The sequence below is a fragment of the Drosophila suzukii genome, unplaced genomic scaffold (genome assembly GCF_043229965.1).
Source record: "Drosophila suzukii unplaced genomic scaffold, CBGP_Dsuzu_IsoJpt1.0 scf_6, whole genome shotgun sequence".
Classification (NCBI taxonomy): domain Eukaryota; kingdom Metazoa; phylum Arthropoda; class Insecta; order Diptera; family Drosophilidae; genus Drosophila; species Drosophila suzukii.
Window position 1 is genome coordinate 809,289 of NW_027255938.1, and position 25,138 is coordinate 834,426.

Genomic DNA, 25,138 nt, shown 5'->3' on the forward strand with positions numbered 1-25,138 from the left:
CAATCTCTTTTTGTGGATAATGCAGACCTTGCAGGAGTTAACCACTGCCTTCACCAAGTTCTTTATTCTCGGAACCCAGTATCTGGACCGGGTGGGACGCACCACTAACTGGTTACCACCATGTAATTTTACCAGAAGCCGCGAGAGTGCACATTCGTACGGCAGGATTATCGGATGTCGTTCATCATACCGCAAACTGTCGGAGGCCGTTACGCGGCCGCATGCCCCGACTACCCCTTTCTTATCTAGAAAGGGGTTCAGGGAGAGAATCGAACTTGCCGGGGGCACAGGACGCTTCTGACTCAAGCAGCGGTATTCTTCAGAAAAATACCTGCGCTGAGTGCAAATTGTCATGAGTTCTTCCGCGGCGGCAACGTCCTGGGCCTCTAGACGGACCCCGAAAAACGGTGATTGTCTTCGACATCGTTGGACAAATCGATGGACATACGCGAGGACCCGCAAAGCTTTATCTAAATTGGAAAAGCGATCTAGGAAATCTTCTGTCGGCATAGACGCCACATGGACTTTAACGGCACGCATTTTGATCTCAGTCACCGGCAGGCCGGTTCCCTGGCTGGGCCAAAGTTCGCGTGGACGTTGCAGCCAAGTGGGTCTATGCCAACAAAGCGGGCTATCCACCAGCTCTTGAAGGGGAACTCCTCGACTAGCCAAATCAGCTGGATTATGTTCGGATTGAACGTGCGACCAATTGGCAATCGGCATATTAGGAAGAATGGCTTCGGCCACCTCGGACAAAAGGAGAGCCCCACATAACTCCAGCCTGGGAAGGGACACCGTTTTGACTGGCGCCACACGCGTCTTGGCCGTGAGCAAGTGCACCATCGTCTTGTGGCCCACTTCTACGCGCACATAGATCGCAGCACCGTATGCCTTTTGCGAGGCGTCACAGAATCCGTGATGCTCTACGCGGAACTCTGGACGGAAGGAAACCCATCTGGGTATTCTGACCTGGTCTAGGACCGAATACCTCTGGAGAAAGCTGTTCCACCTTTGGCACAGCTCAATTGGAAGTTTATCGTCCCAGCCTAGATCCTGAAGCCAAGTCTCTTGCATAAAGATTATGGCACACACAACAAATGGAGCGAGCCAGCCTGCTGGATCAAACAGCTTCGCAATTTGGGAAAGCACTTGGCGTTTCGTGTGATTTCCGTTGCTAAATCTGGTGGGACGAAAAAGAACTCATCGGACGTCGCCTTCCATCGTACGCCGTCGATCTCGAGGAAGTCCGTTGTCAGAAGATGATCGCTTTGGATAAGAGCTAATATTTAATTGTGGTTGGAGGTCCATTTTCCCACTTTGTAGCTAGCAAACAATGAGCTTAGCGTCCTCGGCGGAGTCAGCTCCCGAAAGGACATCGTCAACATACATATGATTTCGAATGACGTTGCTCGCTCTTGGATGGCTGAGCTGCACGTTTGCCAGCTGTTGCAGGACTCGAATGGCCAGGAATGGCGCGCAATTGACTCCAAAAGTTACCGTCTGTAATTCGAAATCTCGAATGTGCCCCTCGCAGTTGCGGAATAAGATGCGCTGGAACGGGGAATGCTTCGGATCTACCCATATCTGCCGATACATTTTCTCGATATCGGCACTGTAGACGTATCGGAAGTATCGCCACTTCAGGATCTGGATAGTTAGATCGGACTGTAAGACTGGGCCAGCATGAAGGATATCATTTAAACTGACCCCATTCTCTGAAGGGCTGGAGGCATTGAAAACCACACGTAACTTGGTGGTTGTACTTTCCGGCTTGAGCACGGCATGCACACTGGGAATGCTTCGGATCTACCCATATCTGCCGATACATTTTCTCGATATCGGCACTGTAGACGTATCGGAAGTATCGCCACTTCAGGATCTGGATAGTTAGATCGGACTGTAAGACTGGGCCAGCATGAAGGATATCATTTAAACTGACCCCATTCTCTGAAGGGCTGGAGGCATTGAAAACCACACGTAACTTGGTGGTTGTACTTTCCGGCTTGAGCACGGCATGATGCGGAAGGTAATAACTGGCAGAATTATGGGTAGGACGGACTTCTTTCATGTGATTGAGGTTGAGATACTCTTGAATCACGGAGTCGTATTTGGCTTTCAGCTGACTGTCCCTCTTTAGGCGTTGCTCGGTTCTTAGGAACTGCGAAAACGCGGAGGATCTGGAGTGACCGAGGGCGGATTTTACGGTTTGGGGATCACGAAACGGAATACTTACGACATACCTGCCGTTATCGTCTCTCGTAGTCGTTCGGAGAACATTTTCCTCACATGTCAAATCGGAAGATTTTGTCACTTTTACTGGCAGATCCTCCACCTCCCAAAATTTGGTGAGAAGCCTATCCAGGGACGTGTCAACTGTGTGGGAGATTCGTGTGGAAAAAACGGAAATCTGATTTTCCCTTGGAGCAGGAACGGGTCCTGTTAGGATCCACCCGAAAATTGTTTCTTGACCGAGGAGAGAGCCACAAACATTCGGCCGGGTGCCGATTAGGAGAATGGATGGCAGTACGTCGGCCCCGACCAGAATATCTATATGTGCGCTCTCGTAGAACTTTGGATCCGCTAGTGGCAGTTCGGGAAGATCCCGTAGAAACTGTTGTGGAATCGGACAAGATGGGAGGTTTCCAGCTAATTGAGGAAGAACATAGGCCGTCGTGCTTATTTGCAGGCCAGGCCTGGTCGGAGAACGGATGGTAAACGGACAGAGCTTTTTCGATTCAGCGGATACTGTCTGGTTTAAGCCTGATACTTGTGCTCGGATTACCTGGTGAGGCAACTTAATTAGTTTGAACAGCCGCTCAGAAATAAAGGTTGCCTCTGATCCTGAATCTATCAAGGCACGAGCTTTAAAATTCGACCTCAGGTGACATATGTAAATTATTGCGGTGCCCAGCAAGACGGATTTATACCCCGTCGCGAAGTAATTTTGGACTGTGGAGTCCGTGGACCCGGAACCGGTGGCAACTGGCTTATTTGGTCTTGACCTGGGTCTCGGGGAGGGATTCGAAGGCGATTGGGAGGAGTTGCCTCTGTGCAGTAAGGTGTGATGGCGGCCGCGGCACGTAAAGCAACTATGAGTGCTTTCACAATCACGCAGCTGATGCCCTCGTGCGAAGCAGTTCAGACACAGCTGCTTCCGCTTGATATATGCCGACCGCTCGTCGACCGTCATGGTTTTCCTTCTTACACAGGTCACATCCTTTTAGCTTGGGTTCTACCCTTGTCTCGTAAGAATTTATTCTTCGAGTCGCTGCAGTGGGGGCGGATGTTTTTGGCAGAGATTGACTCGAACCTGACGGCCGTACGTCGTCTATGGCTTCTAAGGTCCGGTGACGCTCCGTAAGGAAAGCGTTCAGTTCCTGCCACGTCGGAATCTCTGCCTTGTTGTGCAGGGACTGTTCCCACAAGGATAGCGTGAGCTTAGGAAGTTTGGAGGAGCACATGTACACTAAGAGGCAATCCCAATTTTCGGTTTCAACTCCGGACATTTCTAAAGCCGTAAGGCAACCCTGGATGGTACGTTGAAGTTCACGGATAGCTGACCCAGATTCCTGATTAACGGACTGCACATTGAAAAGTATTTTTAATTGGCTAGTTACTAACAACCGCTTGTTTTCGAAACGCTCAGTTAAGTTAGCCCAAGCTGAGCGAAAGCCGTCGTTAGTAAGGGGGGAGTTCGACACTATCGTGTGTGCATCGCCGCTTGTTTTGGCATTTAGGTGAAACAATTTTTCGACTGGCGTCAGCCTTGGATTGTTTATGTAAATGGCCGTAAACAGATCCCTAAAGGTCGGCCACCGCAGATAATCTCCGCTGAAAACCTCGGTATCGCACGGAGGCAGCCGACATCCAGAGGAAATGTAAGTCTGGGTAGTAACAGCTTGAACTTGGGGAGCCTGGGCTATCATATCCGCGATCTGAGCCCCACAGCTCTCGTAAACGGAATAGCAGTAGCCGTATTTAGCCTTGAGAACTGGCAAACTATCAGCTGAACTGTCTCCGGCTTCTGCTATGCACCCGGTGCATTTATCGTATTCTGCCTTGATGCGGTCCCATAACGCGCGTATTTCTTCGCGGCGGATGTTCAGCATGGACAGAGTAGGAGGCATCGGCGAAGGAGTGTTTGCTCTGGATTCAAACTCACTCAGCCGATCTGAGACCTCAGTAAATTTGCTTAGAGCGATTTGGGAATGTGTTAGTGTTATTTTGACGTTTGCACGGGTGACCCTTTTTCGGGGCGACGAGGTCTTGGCGGTTAGTTCGGGTGTGGGCGGATCTACGGATATGCCTGGGACTACGGCAGGTGGAATAGACAACTTGTTGCTATCACTTCCAACGGACATTTAAAAGAAATGACCTTTTTTTTGGGTCAGAATCTGCTCGCCTTTGTTTATGTCGGATAAATAGGAAACCTGGCACACTTCTGGAACAGTGGAACGAGGTGTCGACAAAAAAAAGTAGTGGATCGGAGAAATAGAAATTGGAAGCAAGTACCGACCTGGTTACTTTGCGGAATTAAACCCAATAATACGGATTAGGAACGGTGAGTGATGAGTTCGTATATCACCCGTGGAGAAATAATACTATAATATTTAACCTTCTTGGTATATGTATATTTTAATTGGGATCAAGTTTGGTATATATTGGTTTTTAGTGCTGGTATTTTTTGCGTTTGAAATAAATTGAGGGGGAAAAATACCAAATATGTGTTAATATGTAGTCCCCGGTGTAGTAATTGTATTATTTCCCTTTATTTAAACGTCTGAATGAAGAAAAATACCGAGATATGCCAATAAGTTGTTGGCCGGAGGAAGCTATTGGTTGATTATTTAGTATTAGAGTATTGTTTTAAATTAATTTAATATTTTGATGGAAAAATACTAAAATATACCAAACAAATTGGTGGACGGAGGATGCTATTGGTTGATTATTTAGTATTAGAGTATTGTTTTAATTTAATTTAATATTCCGAGGGACAAAATACTAAAATATACCAAACAAATTGGTGAACGGAGGATGCTATTGGTTGATTATTTAGTATTAGAGTATTGTTTTAATTTAACTTAATGTTCCGAGGGAAAATATACTGAAATATACGACGGAGGATGATATGGATGCGGTGGAGTGCTGGTATTATTTTCCCTGGATAAATAAATTTTACGGAGTAAATACCAAATACCAAAAAAAAAAATACTAAAAAGTTTGACGGTGGTAAATAAAACACAATGACCAAAAAAATTTCACGTCGTTTGGTGTAATTTTTTATTTTATTATTTTGAACCGGATGACCGACGGAAAACTTTAATTAGTCGGAACGGGATGGTGGAGTTAAAATTGTATGTGAATGTACGTACATATTTGTGTATGTTTTTTTTTTTTTTTTTTGTATTCCATTTTTTTTTTTAGCTTTATTACTACAACTAATAAATATACATTTAGAAGATAAATGGGCGTAAACTGCAGATGTTGTGCGGTACGGCCGCAAAGCAATGCTTCGCACAACCGCGGCAGCTTACGTGTCCAGGCCTCTCCTCTCTCTCTCAGCTATCCTGAGTTTTCGCATTACAGACGCAGCGAATTTGGTCGTCGCGTCCCACTCCGTTTGGCCTCTTAGCATGGTTGGCACTAGCGTGCTGGGGCTAGTGCTGACACCGGTCGCTATTTCCAGGGCGGTCCTGTCCTCTACGAACCGCACGCACTCGAACAGGACGTGGCGTGCGTTCTCCTCGATTCCAGAGCCGCAGGATGGGCATCCGTCACTCGTGTCGTGACCGTACTTCTTCAGGTACGACCGGAAGCATCCGTGCCCACTCAAGATCTGGGTCAGGTAGAAGTCCACCTGCCCGTGCCTCCTTTCCAGCCACGGACTCAAGACGGGAATCAGATCGTGGGTCCAGCGTCCAGAGGTTGCGGAATCCCACCTCTCCTGCCACCGAGAGATGGATCTCTCTCTCGCGGGCCGTCTTGCCTCGCGCCTAGTTTGGTCGTCCGTGGTCGTGACCGTTTCCTCCACTTCTACCGCCTCTCTTACCAGTTCTTGCACCGGAACTAGACCAGCTATGACCAGCGCAGCTTCCTCAGAGATTGTCCGGAAGGCACACGATATCCTTGTTGCACATAGTCTGTGCGTGCGAGCCACTCCACTCATATACGAGGGCGTCGTGGCGGCTTTAGCCCATACCGGGGCAGCATAAAGTACTTGGGACGTGACGACGCTCGCTATGAGTTTCCTCCGTTCCTGCTTTGGGCCCCTTGTGTTCAGGAGAATCCGCGCGAGCGATCTGGCGGTCGCAGCGGCCTTCTTATTGGCGTACTCTAGGTGCTCTTTGTAGGACAGCCTGGTGTCTATCATGACGCCTAGGTATTTTATGGCTCTTTGCGAGACTATGTCAACCCCTCCGACCGTCAGCTTGGCCGTCTCGACGAGTTGCCGGCTGCTTATGAGAACGGCCTCTGTTTTATGTGCCGCGAGTTGGAGCCCGGCGAGTGAGAGCCATGATTCCACCTTCCTCACCGCAGTGTTTGCCATGTCCTCCACTTCGGCTATCGTCTTGGCCACGATCGTGATGGCGACGTCGTCCGCGAAGCCAGTAACGTGGACGTTTGCAGGCATGGGAAGCCTCAGCACTCCGTCGTACATAGTGTTCCACAACAGGGGGCCCAGGACCGATCCTTGTGGAACCCCAGCAGTTACGCAGTACTCTTTCGGGCCGTCGCTCGTATCGAAAAGCAGCACCCTTTCGCCGAGGTAGCTGTCGTGTATGTGTGTATGTATATTTGGATATGTATGTAGATATTTGTGTATGTAGATTTGGATATGTATGTAAATATTTGTATATGTAGATTTGGATATGTAAGTAGATATTTGTATGTATGATATGTGTTTATGTATGTAATGTTCGCAGGTTTCAAATTTATTAAATAATTATTGCCGGCGGGATATGTGTTGTGGTGGAAGTTTTCGATTTATTGTATGTGGACTGTATTTGGAAAATCGAAAAAATATGTGCAAGTATTTTAGCGGCTGCAGGTTTACAGTGAGAAAAATCTTGAAAAGTTTTGGGGGCCTGAATTGGCAGAACACTTGAAATTTAATAATTCTCACTGTATGCTTGGTTTATATTTGCACAATATTTTTTCTAAGCTTAACATTTTTTCTCGATTTTGGCCAAATGCAAGTAAAAAAAGGAGTCGGAAAAAATTGGCAATATGGCCGCACGTAGCAAAAGGAAAATCGAAGAAAAAAATGGGGAAGTAATTTATTAATTGCCGTTGTCGGATTTAATCGGACTAGGATTTTGGACAAATTGTACAGAAAGTCAAACGAATTATATTTTCGAGTGGCTGAATGCAGACCGGCAATTAATAAGACGAAAAGCTTTACTTATCTTATCCGGCTCGAAGAACCAAAATGTACGCCGGTGCTGCTGGTGCGGCGGAAAGCGTCTAACCTGTAGGGGAGAAAACCACTCGAAACGCGAATTGCCCCTTGACCGAAAAGAAGTACGCGAAAAAGTTAACTTGTAAAATAGGGGGGGGTACGACCGCGGTTTATTCGATATGACTTCCAAAATTGAACTACTTAAGTCTAAACTCCGCTCTGCGCTCCAAAGCGCAGCGGAGACTTCACGGAGGGGAGCTGGGAACAGCGCAGGAGAGCGGGAGCGCGAGAGAGCGGGAGAGCGGTGCAGCTGGTTAGCGGGGCCGGTCCAGATTCGCAAGACAGTGGGCCTGAACAGCAATAATCCCCTCAAACTCGATACAACCGGCAAACACAAAAGAGTTTGTGTTAATAAAAAAACAAAGGTGGAAAATAATTAATAAAATAATCTCTTTAAACCTGAAATTACAAAATAGTGATCGCAACAAAAAAATGCACTGCTCTGACAATTTAAAAAACAAAAAGTAACAACAAATCATCGAAAAATATAACCATCAGAAAAAACAATTAAATTCAAAAAATTTATAAAAAAAAAATTAAGAAAAAATCATATAAACCATTATCAAAAAAAAACATTAAAGAAAAAACAGGCTGAAGGGCAATCATTGAAAAAGAGGGAAGACCCCAAGTAAAAATGTGTAAGCCAAAAAAGAAGGATGACCACAAGCAGGATCATCAACCAAGAGAAGGACGACCCAACAGAATCAGCAAACAACGAGAAGAAAAAATGAGGTGGACGATTCTTGAGCGATACTACCTTTTTCTTATTATTATTATAAAAGACATGTGTAAAAATGACAAAAGTTAGGAGTAGGCTTACCCTACTTATTTTATATTTTTATGAAATAGAAGGGGATGACTCAGATTTACTGGTCGATTATAACCTCTTAAGAAAAAAGAGCTGTAATTAATACAGATAAGGGAGTAATTAAATAAATTGTAAGGGAAGACAAATTTAATTATGACTACGGAAACATTTTAAGCCAACTTTCTTTAACAGAAGAAAACACCATTCTTCCAATAAAAGAATTAATTTTAAAACAAGGAACATCGCAATAATAGAGTACCTCGACTATTAGATACCCGTTACTCAGCTAAAGGGACAAAAGGAAAATGGAGATATGCAAGCAGCAAAGCGCTATTGAAATGCGCCACCAACCCGTGATCTCAATATATGGTTATGTGGGCGGTAGGCAGATTTAAGCGTTAGGGGCGTTAGAGTGGTTGTGTCAAACTTTTTTGGGAGTCAGTTGATAGTTATTGACGGGACGAATACAATTCAGTTTTTTTCTAGCATGAAAATTGTGGGCGCCACAAGTTTGGGCGCCTTGTGGGCGTGGCAGACTGCATGTCTAATACCAGTATTGTAGCTCTTATAGTTTCTGAGATCTCAGCGTTCAGACGGACAGACGGAAAGACGGACATGGCTAGTGGTCCTGATCAAGAATATATACACTTTATTGGGTCGGAAACGCTTCCTTCTGCCTGTTACATACTTTCCGACGAATCTTAGGGTATACTTTTACTATGCGAGTAACGGGTATAAAAATACTTTGATGAGAAGGCCCAAATCAGATCCGAATCTGAAATGGGTTATCAAAGCGAATTTAGTTTGTGATATAAAATTCCTGAGCACGCCGTCGTTAAAATATCCGACAAAGAAGAAAAGTTTGGGAATTAAAAATCCTGAACACGCCGTCGTAAAAAAATCGGACAAAAAGAAAAGTTTGGGAATTAAAATATCATCTGCAGATCAAAGAAATGATCTGCTGAACGAAATAATTTATTATTATCAATGAAGAGCATTCAAAAATAAATATGCAGATTCCTTTTAGGACAGTTATACGAGCTAAAATAATCACACCGTCAATGATAGGGCCTTTTACAGTAATGAATACCCTTATGAGCGATGGATGATATTTTAAGAGAACAAGTGCGTAAAACATATCATGGATGATATTATTATATTTTCAAAAACAATTGAACAACATTACAAAGATTTAATTGTCATAATTAAAATTTTACTGAACGCAAACATGAAAATTTCGATTGGAAATCAAAGTTCTTCAAATTAAAAACAAACAAAAATTCCTAAAAATTGTAAAATATCTAATCTCTAAAAATATTCGAGAGCTTAGAAGCCTTACAGTATGTTACGAAAAATTTGTGCAAAATTACGCTAAGATAGCTAAACCTGTAACAATATATCTAGAAGGCCAAAATGGCAAAGTATTTAAAAAAGCATCACGTAAAACTTTAATACAGTTTGATGATTCAGATGTAAGAGCTTTTAACGAGTTGAAAGAAAATCGAATTGCACAAGTAGATCTAGTACAAACAGTCTATAATAAACAAGGAAGATCGCTATAGTCGAGTACCTCCACTATCAGATACCCGTTACTCAGCAAATGGGACCAAAGGGAAATGGGGATATGCAAGCAGCAAAGCGAGATTAGAATGCGCCACCTACCCGTGATCTCAATATGTAATTATGTGGGCGGTACACAATCGACAATTAAAATTTTTTTCTTGCATGAAAATTGAGGACGCCCCCGGCTTAGGCGACTTGTTGGTGTGGAAAATTTTTTTTTGCATCAATCGGTTGGTATTGACGAGACTAATACACTAAAGTTACAATTATTATCTAGCATGAAAATTGGAGGAACCACAAGTTAGGACGGTTTGTGGGCGTTAGAGTGGGCGTGGCGTATTCGCGTAACAAACATGCGCTGCGTACAAGGCTACGGAATCTAAATCTGAGATCCCATTTCTCCATCTTTGATAGTTTCAGAGATATTCATGTTCATACTTACGATTTTTTGAAGTTTGTGGGCGGTTTGTGAGCGTTATAGTGGACGTGGCAAATTTTTTTGAGTCAATCGATAGGAATTGATGAGACCAATACATTTCAGTTAAAATTTTTATTCTAGCATTAAAACTGTAGGAGCCACAGTTTTGGGCGGTTTGTGGGCGTTAGAGTGGGCGTGGCACATTTATAAAAACAAACTTGCGCTGCGCAGGAATCTCAGGAATCTGCATGCCTAATCCCAGCTACAAGCTCTTATGGTTTCCGAGATCTCAGCGTTCATACGTATAGACGGACAGACGGACATGGCTAGATCGACTTGGCTAGTGATCCTGATCACGAATATATATACTTTATGGGATCGGAAACGTCTCCTTCTGCCTGTTACATACTTTCCGACGAATCTAGTATACCCTTTTACTCTACGAGTAACGGATATAATAATAACTATCAATTCGTTATTAATTCTAAAACATTTAAAGAGATAAAATCTTTATCCGAAGAATTTAAAACTGCCTTTAAGGTTCAACAAATTCCACTCAGAAAATATCGTTTGCGGTTGCTTATCTACGATCCTATGAACTTAATGGACATAATTACACTCCCAAAAATTGATGAATTTAATACTAAAATTCTAAACAAATTTATAAGCACGAAAATAAACCTGTAATTATAAAAGATATATTAGATATATCTGAATTTAATGTCGCTTGCACACTTAACCTAAAAAAATCTTCTGTTTGATTACTACATGGAAAAAATATTTTTGTAACAAAATCGGAGAAAAAATAGATGTAATCCAAGATGGAGCCATTTTTGTAAATGGACAAATTACAGTTAATTAAACTCATTTAAATGGGTCAAATATAATTACTTTTAATGGCAATTAAAAAAAATGCCAAATACCAGTTACGTCAATATTAATCATATTCATAATTATATATTTAATTATTATGGTTTTAATCAAATACGGAAAATTTTTTAATATTCAAACCATGGCAAACTCATTTAGAAACTGAACCAGAAAACAATATTTCCGATAATGAAACAAATCCATCCAAATACATTATTTAGGGGCTCTTACCCACTTTATAAACAGTTTTGAGCCAAGAGCTAATTTTCAAATAACTTTGACAGACCCGAGATTAATCCGTGGTCAGCTTTTTCTGTCAACTACGCCTCCAAATTATTCCCACCCAGATCAGTTTCACGCATTCCGCGTAAAACGGATGCTGTAAACATCCAGGCCGGTACTGTAAACGTCGGAGCCCCAAAGCGAGCACTGAGGTCCGCTAACGTAAACAAAAAGATCCCCAATGCGATCCCTAAAGTCCGCTAATGTAAGCACCACTTTCCGGCCGAATTCAGATTTAAAATTTAATAGACAAATTGCATCTTCCTATTTTCCGACTCTCTTGAGTCATTCTGTTTATTAATTTTTGGGATAAATCTCTTAAGCCGAGGTTTGATTATTGATCATTGAACTCGAGGCAGGCAGTCCGTTTTTAGAGCCGAATCGAACACTTGAATAAATAGAGTGAATGTAAAAGAGCAGTGAATAAAATAAGTTTGAGATTGAAAATTGTAATTGTGAATAAGTGATTATAAAAAAATAAAAAAAATTTTTTTTATCACATTCAATAGTGAGAAAATGCATTTGCACGTTGGTGCTGAAATTTCTCTACCTTTCTCAAATCCTCGATGTTACCTACGACACTGTGGTATATGGCGAAGAAATCTGGCCAATCCTTGTAGCTGCTGCTGAACCTGGGCAAGTGTAATTTTGGTAGCCGAGACTTTCGCTTGTTTAACTGGCAGAGAAAACCGATGTTTTCCTGGTAGTGAGGAATTGCCGTTGAGTTAGGGTCTGCGAAATGTGCCTTTATTAAGGTATCCAAACAGTTGGCGAGTAAGTGAAGACTTTGCCTTCCAATAGGAAATGGCAGGCTCGGTGCGTGTATTCGACGAGAACTCGAGCAAGTCCATCCTTTAGTGTTTATCTTGCCACATTTAGAAATCGTCTTTAATTTTGTACACTGTGTCTATACGAACTGTTAAATCAGCTTGGTCATAGGTGCTCATGTCGCCAGTGCTGAAATGTTCACCCATTGCCTTTAGCTGGCGCTGAATGGGTTCGCACTTGGCCTTGAAGTCAGCATCAACCAGCAAGTTGTCAGCATCGTTGGTCATTTTAACTGTTTTTCTCTGTAACACGACTAACGGAACATAGTTGAAGGCAGGATGCACAAGTAATGTAGCCTTGACAATGGCGAAAGTCAAAATTGGGCACAACGAGAACGCGATTACCAATGATTGTATATGTCCTTACTGATATATGCAGCACGGTTTCATTATTTAAGCTGATCTTCCAAAAAACACGAATTGAGATTACAGAATCCGTTTGTAATCTGCGAATGCAAAGGCTGCGTGCTCGATCGAATATGCGAAGGTTTGCTCTCTGTGCATGTGTGATGTGACTGACGGCATTGGCCAGACAGCAAAGGCTTGCGACGAAAATGATTATTAAGAAGCCCCCAAGAAAGTGATCACTTCGGGGTCACCAATGTTGTTTTGACCCAACTTCGGCCGTTCCTATTAGCTTAAAATATACGTGTACTTTTCAAAGTTTTAACGTAGAGAGAGAATGACAAAAAGGTGTTGTACAGTATTCGTTTTCGATTTAACATTTTGTGCTGTTACGCCTAACAGAGTGCTGTTAGCGCGGCGTAGATGGCACACAGCTTTCAGCGAATCTTGTCCTTATAATTTTGAAATGATACTAAAACAATTGATAATAAAATTATACTAATAACAGCTAGTGACCAGCTAATAACAACCAGTAAACAACTAGTTAACAGCTACTAAACAGATAGTAGCCATCTTATAACAGCTCATAGCAATTAATAACAGCTAAGAACAACTAGTAAACATCTACCTAACAGACAGTACGCATATAATAACAGCTAGTGACCAGCTAATAACAACTGGTAAATAACTAGTAATCAGCTACTAAACAGATCGTAACCATCGTCTAACAGCTATACCAAGTCCAAGCAGTTCAAACCCCATCATGAATCAGGAAAACAAGATGAGCATTGTAATTAAAAGAGTTTATTAAACTTATTCCAAATACGCGGCTATCTTAGCCAAGGCTGCCTTCGAAACATATTCTAATGCCAATACATTGAAATTCCAAGATGGCGCTAACTCGTCATATACTTTCGAAGATCATGCTTTGAATACTTAACTACTAACACCTATCCTTGACTTTTCAGGCCGATCATGTTTTTTTGGTTTCGGAATGTTCTGGGGGTGCATGGATGTTTTGAAAATGAATGTCTAAAAATATTCTAACATCTAAGAAACATTAACTTGTGAGATTTATGTACATCTACCATGCGAAAACCTGCGATTGGAGCGAATGATAATAACCGGTATTTTATTTTATTTCTTAGAGAGGTTGATAAGAGTTCACCGTAGTGGAGCCAAAATTTCTAACATATATAAAAAAGCAAATGAATGAATATATTAATTTACATTAAATAAATATATTAATTAAATTTAATGAATATATAAATAAACTTATGATTTTTAATTTGGAGATATAATTGAAGATTTATTGAGTTTGTCGGCTTCTTGTCGTGACCCCTAGCAGTCAGCCTGTGCGTTGGCGTGAGATCCATGATATTATCAATGAGCGTGTGCCTTCAGGCTTGTGCGTATATCCCTTTCATTGCAGTCAGGTTATGGAGAGATGTGCATGTTCGGGTAGGTCTTGCTGGAGTTCCTTTAATGACATGTTAATGAGCCATTTGTGGAAAGGAGAGATTCTTAGACAATACCAGTTAAACGTACTGGGATGGAAACAAAAATGTGTGTTTGAAAATGTTCCCACAACTAAGAATCATCAACGTGACATATTTATTTTATTGGGATTCTTTTGATTTTTTATTAGTTTAACGATCACAGGACATGTTCCTCTAAGATATAAATCTTTAGAAATTTCTTAAGTACACGGCAACGCCTATTGACTATTAATTGCTCATAATTAGGGAAAAGGATACAGGATCAATATTGTTACATGTGGATGTGGGGAATATGTGCGACCTTTCTCACGCTCGATTGCTCAATAATGAGGAAAAAGGTCAGGTGGTCAGTATTGTCACATGTTGGCGTGGGGATGAGGGCTACTAAAAATACTCTTTGTGGACATGATCGTGACATTTGTATGACTTCTAAACCCATTAAAATCAGTTAACTTATGGATTATGCTAATTGTCCTGGAAGCTAGTCGGATAGTATGTAACAGGTAGAACGAAGCGTTTCCGACCCCCTGGGCAACTGCCCAAAAACTACAAAATGAACTTGATTTTTATACCCGTTACTCGTAGAGTAAAAGGGTATACTAGATTCTGTCCGCATGAACGCTCAGATCTCCGAAACTATACAACCTACAACACTGGGGTTAGGCATGCAGATTCCTGAGATTCCTGCGCAGCGCAAGTTTGTTTCAGCGGAGTGCCACGCCCACTCTAACGCCCACAAACCGTCCAAAACTGTGGCTCCTACAGTTTTGATGGTAGAATAAAAATTTTAACTGAAATGTATTGTTCTCGTCAATACCTATCGATTGACCCAAAAAAAGTTTGCCACGCCCACTCTAACGCCCACAAACCGCCCACAAACCGCCCAGGCCTGTGGCGTTCACAATTTTCATGCTCGATAAAAAATTTTAACTGAAATGTATTGGTCTCGTCAATACCTATCGATTGATCTAAAAAAAAATTGACACGCCCACTCTAACGCCCATAAGCCTTAAATCTGTCTACCGCCGGTAGGTGGCGCATTTCAATCTCGCTTTGCTGCTTGCATATCTCCATTTCCCTTTGGTCCCATGAGCTGAGTAACGGGTATCTGATAGTCGAGGTACTCGACTATAGCGTTCTTCCTTGTTTATATTCAAGTCTCGACCAAAAAAAAGCCACTTACTCCATCTCACTAGCCATAAAAGTTATAAATACAAAAATAACACCTCCTCTTCCGAAGCCCCTCCCCAAAAGCGAGAAAACGTGCTAGATGGACTGCCCTGGACCGCTGGAAAGCCCCTTCTGCCAAATGACCTGCTGAGAAAAACCGAAAGAAAAAACCTGTGCGATGACCGGCACCGGTGTCGCCTAAGCCCAGAGGCCCCGGACAGCAGCAGCAGAAGCTACAAGTGTGGGGGGCAAGCCAAAACCCCTACGCCGTCGATGGAGCATCAGCGTGACAACCCCGGCGACGACCAGCTGAATAATGATCAACACAAAATTAAGTTAATATATGTTATTATGATTCAAATTTGTAAAATTGAGCGGAGCCCTTTCTGCCCAATAGCAGTATAGCCCGTAAAGCTAGCCCGTAAAGCTAAGCTAGGCAGAGAACTGTAAAAAAGAAAAAGATTTCTTTTTCTCAATCAAAAATAATTCAAACCAAAAAACTTAAAAATTAAACGAAAAAGAAGAATGACCTAAAAATAAAAAATGAAATACTATTGAATAGTAACAGCATATAGATATTTGATGATAGTAATGAGATAAGTTATATAAACACAATGGGATTGATCGATACGAAAACAGTGGACTCCACTTGAAACGTGATTAATAAAATAGAATCGACAAATATCGATCCCCATTTAACAAATATATTGTTATTGATAATTGTCATAATTTTGTGCGGATATATACTTTACAAAGCATACCTATTGCACAATAGGTGTATAACAAAAAGGGCCCTAGGCCAAGCAAACGATCTAGACAAGATCTAGTTGCATACGCACAACTTAATGATAATTATAATAAAAATATATATTGAAAGATCTTGAAATAAACATATATAAATTGAAAACAAAACTTTTTCAAAATAATAGTCTAAGTAATGAGAAATGAATTGATTGCCTAAGAAACATATTTTCTGAATAATGAAATTAACAAAATAAAAATAAAGATAATAAATAAAAATTAAAAAAAAAACATGATCGAAAAAAAATCAAAAAAAAGAGAACTAGATTTTGGGAATAGAGAACAGGGTATTTTTGATAAATCATAAGCCCGTGTAATTTCCTATGCAAATAGATGGATAGGTACAAATGGAATAATAAGTGAACAATAAACACTAAACACGCTAAAAATATTTTAGTTATGCCAACAAATAAAGCGATAAGGGAAACCTTTAGAAAGGACCCCGAATTTTCTGAGCGCGTGCAAGCCATACTTCAATTGCACAACTCACCAATGTCAATCAATGAACTGGAAAATGAATACATTGAAAGATATAACCTACAATTTTCACCATTGATCCATTGCACTGCAACACAAAAAGGAAATATTCTGAGTACAGTACCAAATTGTAAAATTTTTTTGGAAGTAAATAAAGATCCGTTTTTTTGTTAATGTAATAGTGATAAAAGCAGCATGGATTGGAAAGAAATAAAGAATAGACTGACAGAAGTAAAAAATACGTTTGACAAATCCTTTAAATGCATAAATCAAAATATAACAAGGAAGAACGCTATAGTCGAGTACCTCGACTATCAGATACCCGTTACTCAGCTAAATGGAGATATGCAAGCAGCAAAGCGAGATTAAAATGCGCCACCTACAGGCGGTATACAGATTTAAGCGTTATGAGCGTTAGATTGGGCGTGGCAAATTTTTTTTTGGATCAATCGATAGGTATCGACGAGACCAATACATTTCAGTTAAAATTTTTTATCTAGCATGAAAATTGTGGGCGTCACAGGTTTTCGCGGTTTGTGGGCGTTAAAGTGGGCGTGGCAAACTTTTTTTTGGGTCAATCGATAGGTATTGATGAGAACAATACATTTCAGTTAAAATTTTTATTCTAGCATCAAAACTGTAGGAGCCACAGTTTTGGGCGGTTTGTGGGCGTTAGAGTGGGCGTGGCACTGTGCTGAAACAAACTTGCGCTGCGTAAGAAGCTCAGGAATCTGCACGCCAAATCTCAATAGCCTAGCTCCCATAGTTTCCGAGATCTCAGCGTTCATCCGGACAGACGGACAGACGGATAGACGGACATGGCTAGATCGACTCGGCTAGTGATCCTGATCAAGAATATATATACTTTGTGGGGTCGGAAACGCTTCCTTCTGCCTGTTACATACTTTCCGACGAATCTAGTATACCCTTTTACTCTACGAGTAACGGGTATAAATATACAAGAAGGCACCATAAATAAACACGCTAAAATACTAGTAGAATGCTTTAATGAAGCACGAACGCTAGTACATAATAACAGGGAAAAACTAAACCAGTCACATTGGTCATTATTATTATTTCTGTCAAAGAAAAATACGATTTGGATATATCTATTCCCACTCTTCTTAATACCCCATTGACGGCTGAACCTAGTCAACAACTAGAGTCCGATACTGATACGACTGAAAAGATAGATTCAGAAGAAGAAGAAGAAAATATAGACGAGAAAAATATGAATGACTTAACAATACTTGCCGTAATCACATTACCTCAGGCAGAAGAAGAAAATTGGTTAGAATCTGAATCTAACTGTAGTACTGTTGAGGATAAACAAGTCATAACACCGGAACAAGAATAAATAGCTATCACACCTATTGAAGTTAAAGGAGAATCAGTAGATGTCATTTCGGCAAAACTATTGAATCTCCAACAGAGACAGAAGCAGCCAATCAATACATTCAAGAAGTAGAGAAATTGGCAAAGGCACTAGAAGGAGCCTACATAAATGACAGCCACTCAGTAGCAAAACACTTGCCGTCAAGGCAATGACTAATAACTGTGCAATCGATAAGATTAAACTTATCATGGAGGCTGCCACATTAAACACATTGGATGATGCCATGTCCAAATTCGTAAACAGTTGTACAGATGCAACAGGCCAATCAAACACCGTCCTGTTTTGCAATAGAAGCAACCGTGGAAATTACCGCGGAAGAAGTAATTTCCGCTCTTATAACAACAATAATAGTAACCGTGGTTACTATAACAATAATAGAGGACGAGGCCAAAATAGACGAAGTTATAGAGGAAATAACCACCAAAATAGAGGTAATTACTATAACAATAGTAACAACAACAATGTTAGGGTAGCCCAAAACACTTCGGGAAACTTCCAACAACCTTTAGATACCCAGCAATAGGAACCACAAAAATTCACACAATCACTCTCAGTCAAAATATATATGTAACTTTCAAAAATGTCGCAACCGGAAAAGAACTTGTATTTTTAATAGACAGTGGTGCAAACATATCGATACTCAAAGAAAATTCAGATGTTTTTCTTAACATTCAATCCGACTGTTTAATAAACATACAAAGAATCAGTCAAGAAATTACAAAATCTATAGGCCAAATACAGACTACTTAATATATACTCAAACATAATTATACCCGTTACTCGTAGAGTAAAAAGGTATACTAGATTCATCGGAAAGTATGTAACAGGCTGAAGGAAGCGTTTCCGACCCCATAAAGTATATATCTTCTTGGTCAAGATCACTAGTCTCTCACCGTCTGACCGTCTGTACGTCTGTCTGTCTGTCCGTATGAACGCTGAGATCTCGGAAACTATAAAGGCTACAATACTGGGATTAGGCATGCAAATTCCTGAGATTCCTGAGTTTGTTTCAGCAGGGTGCCACGCCCACTCTAGCGCCAACAAATAGCCAAAAACTGTGGCTTCTACAGTTTTGATGCTAGAATAAAAATTTTAACTGAAATGTATTGTTCCCATCAATACCTATCGATTGACCTAAACAAAATTTTCCATGCCCACTTTAACGCCCACAAACTTCAAAAAATCGTAGATATGAACGCGGATATCTTGGAATCCATCAAAGAGAGAATTGGGCTTCCAGATTTAGATTCCGTAGCCTTGTACGCAGCGCAAGTTTGTTTCGCGAATATGCCACGCCCACTCTAACGCCCACAAGCCGCCCAAGCCTGTGGCGACCACAATTTTCATGCTAGAAAATTATAACTGAAATGTATTGGCCTATTGATTTATCCAAAATTGATCCACGCCCACTCTAACGCCCCTAACGCTTAAATCTGTCTACCGCCGGAAGGTGGAGCATTTCAATCTCGCTTTGCTGCTTGCATATCTCCATCTCCCTTTGGTCCCTTTAGCTGAGTAACGGGTATCTGAGAGTCGAGGTACCCGACTATAGCGTTCTTCCTTGTTTTCATATTGTAAATTTACAATTCACCATTCTTGTGATGGAATATTAGGAATCGACTTTATCAAAAAATACAACTGTCAGTTAGACTTCAAGCCATCAAAAGATTGGCTTATAATTAGACCAAATATCTTTAAATTCCCAATTTATGTTCCAATACAGCTCTGGCAATAATTCCATAATTCTGCCAGCAAGATCCCAAGTTGTCCGAAAAATCAAAATAGATTCAATAGAAGACAGTGTGTTGATTCCAAACCAAGAAATTGAACATGGTATATACATAGCAAGTACCATAGCATCCCCTGAAAATGAATTCATTAGACTACTTAACAAATAAATACAGATACAGTAGTCAGCAATAATAAATTAAATTGCGAATCACTTTCGAACTACGAGGTAGTTCAATCAAGCAAAGAAAATAGAGAAAAATATGTATTATCTCATCTTTCCAATAATTTTCCTCCACAAGCCCGTACACAACTGTAAACCCTATGCACACAATATAGCGATGTATTCGGATTGGAAACCGAATCGTTAAGTACAAATAATTGTTATAAACAAAAGCTGAGATTGAAGGATGAAGAACCGGTTTATATTAAGAACTACAGAAGTCCTCACAGTCAAAAGGACGAAATTCAAGCCCAGGTACAAAAATTAATAAAAGATAAAATTGTGGAACCATCTGTATCTGCATATAACAGCCCACTCATATTAGTTCCGAAAAGTCCATCCCTGGCTCAGATAAAAAGAAATGGCGATTAGTAATTGACTATCGTCAGATCAATAAAAAACTATTGTCTGATAAGTTCCCTCTCTACCTAGAATTGATGACATGTTAGAGCAACTACACCCAAAAAAAAATGATCATAGAAACTAAACTATTCGTACATTAAAACTAAACTATTGAGTGTCAAAAATATCTTGATAAGATGCGTATTAACCTTATGACACCGAAAGTATTAAACTGAAACTTTCTAAGTTATCAAAGTTAAACTAACGAGTATACAATTTATACTCACTCAGTGTACTGACATTTATGCTGATAGTTTACTTTTTATACTATTTAGTATAAAAGCTATCCTATGTAGTCTCCGTTTTATACTATTTCGTATACATATTATACTAATCTAGAGAGCCGTAGTATACTTTTTAAGCTATTTATCGAAATCGTTAGTATACATTTTATACTATTTCGTATAAAACTTATACGATTTCCCCGTTGCCTGTAGTATAAAATTTATACTATTTTGTTTTTCGTGGTATCCCAAACCCAATAAAATCAAGTTGTATGTTGTTTTTCTTTTATTACTATTTGACATATTATTTTGTTATTATTTCATAAATACTCATATTTTGCGCAACACAAAACTCATGTTTTTAGCTCCTTCGTGTTTTTTTTTTATATTCCTTTACCTAACACGTATATACAGACTAAAATAAGTACAAGCAACAAGAGTAGGGGCCGTGATTGCGCGGTATCACCGCAAGGTATTGCTTAGCGCAATGGTAGCCACCTATGCTGTAGCTTCTCTCTCATTCTCGATGCGACGCAGCGTTCTCAGTGTACACTCGCTGAGTAGGCTGCCGTCGCTGGCCGAACCCTTGCCCCGGTGGTCTTCATCAGCATTTGGCGATCAGACCCGAAGCGGTGACATTAAAATAGGACATGCTGATCGTCCTCAACAATCCCACTGCCGGACTCTGGACAACCGTTCTCCGTGTCGTGTCCGAAGCGCTTAAGGAAGCTTCGGAAGCAACCATGTCCACTCAGCGCCTGCGTGAGGTAGAAATCTACCTGGCCGTGCTTCCTATTTACCCTTGCGTCCAGCGTCCAGCGTCCCTTGCTGGAGTTGTCCCAGGCTGCCTGCCAGTTGTCGACGCTCTGCATCCTGGCACTCCTCTTCACCTCGGTCTTGGTTCTGTGGCTCCCGCACCAGTTCACATAGGGGAACTTGGCCTGCAATGACGAGCGCTGCGTCGTCCGGAAGGCACTCGCTGTTCTGACAGCACAAAGGCGGTACGTCGAGTTCGTTAGCTACTTCGCGTTATGCATCTGTACGCGTGCGCAAAGCACTTGCATCTGAAAATACACAATACACACAAAATTTACCAACAGGGACAATATAATATTGATTTTTTTTAATTTTAGAACAAATATTTTACTTACATGTTGACTCGGCACAAAATTCACAAAAATGCGGGACCAAACTCACCGAGATAAATCATCACAATAATCATTAACGCGTCAAACAACGCCAACTCCGGTAGCATTTTCTGTGTTCGTATACTCGCTATTGTCCTGGTTTTACACCAAAGTATATGTTCGAATATTCGCTATTGTCCTAGTTTCACACCATGAAAAACTATTTAATGTTCAGTATACTATTTATACTACTGAGTCTCACTCATATAATAATTGGTATAAGCTTAATACTATAAAGTGTTGGCATGAAACTATTTTGTAATAACTTGAAACTACATTTTCTTTATACTACATTAAGTTTTTGTTGAAACCAAAAGTATAAATTATAAACTAAATAGTCAAATATGACTAGTTTAAAAATAACACTACAGGTTTACGCTTTATACTCTTTGGTAGAGCACTTACACTACAAAGTATACAGTTGAAACTAATTAGTGTTAAGTTAATACTTACATTTTTATACTAACTTTAGTATACTTTGAACACAACGCTTATTAAGTGTATACTTTTGGTTTTTTTTTTGGGTGTAGGTAGAGCAAAATATTTTTCATGTCTCGACTAATGTCAGGTTTTCACCAAATCGAGCTTGAAAAAATCTCTAGAGATATAATGTCTTTCTTAGCAAGCAATGGTTCGTATCGCTTCACGCGATTACCGTTCGGCTTAAAAATAGCGCCGAACTCTTTTCAGAGAATGATGACTATAGCATTCTCTGGACTAGATCCTTCTCAAGCATTCCTTTACATGGATGATCTAATAGTCATTGGTTGTTCTGAAAAAAATATGCTTAAAAACTTATCTGATGTTTTTGAGAAATGTAGGAAATACAACCTGAAGTTACATCCTGAAAAATGCAAATTTTTTATGCATGAAGTCACTTTTCTAGGACATAAATGCACAGATAAAGGAATCTTGCCCGACGACAAAAAATACGACGTCATACAAAATTATCCAGTTCCACACGATGCTTTATTAGAAACTTTGCCGATTATTCTCGTCACATAACTAAGTTATGTAAAAAAATGTAAAATTTGAATGCACAGCTGACTGCCAGCATGCGTTCGAACATCTTAAATCGACTTTAATAGAACCAACATTGTTACAATACCCAGATTTCAGTAAAGAATTTTACATAATAACAAATGCTAGTAAGCAAGCTTGTGGAGCAGTTTTAACTCAAAACAAAAATGGACTCCAACTCCTAGTTGCATACGCATCAATATCTTTTACAAAGGGTGAAAGGAACTAAAGGACAACGGAACAAGAACTTACAGCAATTCATTGGGCAATAACATACTTCAGACCATATATTTATGGTAGACACTTCACTGTCAAAACAGATCACAGACAACTTACATACACTGGTAGAAAAAAAATCGTAAATGTCACTATTTCGCCAACGTTTCAACTATTTTTCCCAGCGGTTTAGAACCTAACATGAAAATCGTAAAAACGAAAACGTTAAATAGTTAATTATTTTTTGAATAATCTCGTAGTAAGTTCAACGATTTTTTAATTTCGATCAAATATGTTAAAATAGTACAAAATAATTAAATTAAATATGTTCCATAGTAAAAAGTATTATATTTTTATATTTCTTTTAAATATTTTCATATTTAGTTCCAGTAAATAGAATATTTCATTTGAATAGTTTTTATAGTTAAAATAATAAGAGCCCGCCTTAAAACTCAGCATATTTTTATTTGGATTAAATAATTCTCATATTTAAATCAGACTGGGATAAAGAACTGTACTTTATGTTTGATTTAAATATAGTATTTAAGCCATACTAATATGGTGCATATTCAATTTAAACCAATCTGTAGTTTAAAACAAGCGTGATTTACATTTAATAAAGACCCAAATATGTATGTGTTTTTATTGAAAATAAACGTAAACATATTATCAAACAATTGTTCTGCTTAAACTCTATTTTTTACCATGCTAACACGTTATCATTACTTTTGTTTTAAATACATTTGTACTTAACGTAACTCTTAGAATTTATGATACATATAAACATATACATATTATACATTATTATACATATTATACATTATTATACATATTTTTTATAATCACACATTTTTTTGTTTTGCCACGTTCGTACGCCTGCATGTGCGTACAAAACTTTCCTGCGAGTCATAGTAGTGATAATTTCTTTTGCTTGTTGGTTCCTTTAATGACGGTCCACGAATTATTTAAGATGACAGATGTGAGCAATACGGTGTAAATTTAGTCCTTGTAATCTGTGAATAGGAATATGTTATTAGATTTTTGGTAATGGCATAATTTAGAAAAAGTCAAGCTTATCATAAAAAGATAAAATTTATAAATTTAAAAAAAATGATACATTACCAAGTGATATAGTTTTCTGAACTGTCTTTAATAGTTTAAGTTGCTTTTTGTTTTGCATTTGCTCTTCGTAAAAGCAAAAAACATTTTCCTTAAATGGGTCCCATATATCAAATTGCTTCTTTCTCAGGGTACAATATGTTGAAATAAATTTGTATCTATAAAGAAAAAGTTAATAAGTTTTATAATAAGTTTCGAGTAGGTGTTTTTATATAAAGGGATTTAAATAAGACAAAAATATTGTTTAAATTTATTTCGTTTTTATTTTTTTTTAAATATCAAAATTAGTTAGATTTAAAGAAAAATCACGTGAAAGAACCAAAAAATATTATAAAGAAATAGATGAAACGACTGCGACGCCACAGAACGGAATGCAACGGCAGCAAAGCGTCTTTTTTGCGCCTTTTTAGTGTTTTCCATCTCGTGCATTCTACTCCTTTTAATTTCCTTTCATATTCTTCATTTCTTTCGCGTATTTTTTATCCACTTCATGTTTATTACCCAATCGCATATATTTTATTGTTTTTAAATGTAATTTTCTTTTGAGCTTTGTTTATTTCGTTAAATGTATTATCTAAATTTTCACGAAATAATAACCCGCACAACAAAGAAGAAACTCAAAAAGGAAAAATGCGACAAAAAAAAAAACGTGGACATGCACATGCCTTAATACTAAGTAATTATTGTATTTTTATTTGACTCACCTTTTTTCTATACTTTTCACTTTTTTATTACACTTAAATGAACACTTGTCTACCGAGCTCTATTATTCACTTTTTTCATCCGATCAGGAGAACCGCTTGCTTCGAAATGATCGCGGGATTCGCTACAAAGCGGAGTGTCAAAATATTTCGTATATACATACATACATATGCATGCGTGGCGTTACTTTACAATAGAGGTCAAAGTAATGGGGAAGAAAATAAGAAAATATGTACAAATAAGTCCTTAAGTTTAATAACTTGTATATATCAATTTAGTAATATTTATTTTATTTTATTATATTTATATATTATAAGAACATATTTTATTGTCAAAACATCGGTACACAAGAAATATTTATGTTCTTATGCACATACATATTTTCTTGACCGCCAATGTACA

The 25,138-nt window shown here is 39.4% G+C and overlaps 1 long non-coding RNA gene across 1 annotated transcript; it reads right to left on the reverse strand.

Moving 5' to 3' along the window:
* Positions 1-23,544: 23,544 nt before the first annotated feature.
* On the reverse strand, positions 23,545-24,887 carry LOC139355005 (uncharacterized). Its single transcript, XR_011605786.1, has 3 exons — positions 24,739-24,887; positions 24,038-24,192; positions 23,545-23,928 (listed from the first exon to the last, which is right to left on the reverse strand). It is a non-coding gene; the product is annotated as an uncharacterized lncRNA (long non-coding RNA).
* Between the last annotated feature and the right edge of the window lie 251 nt (positions 24,888-25,138).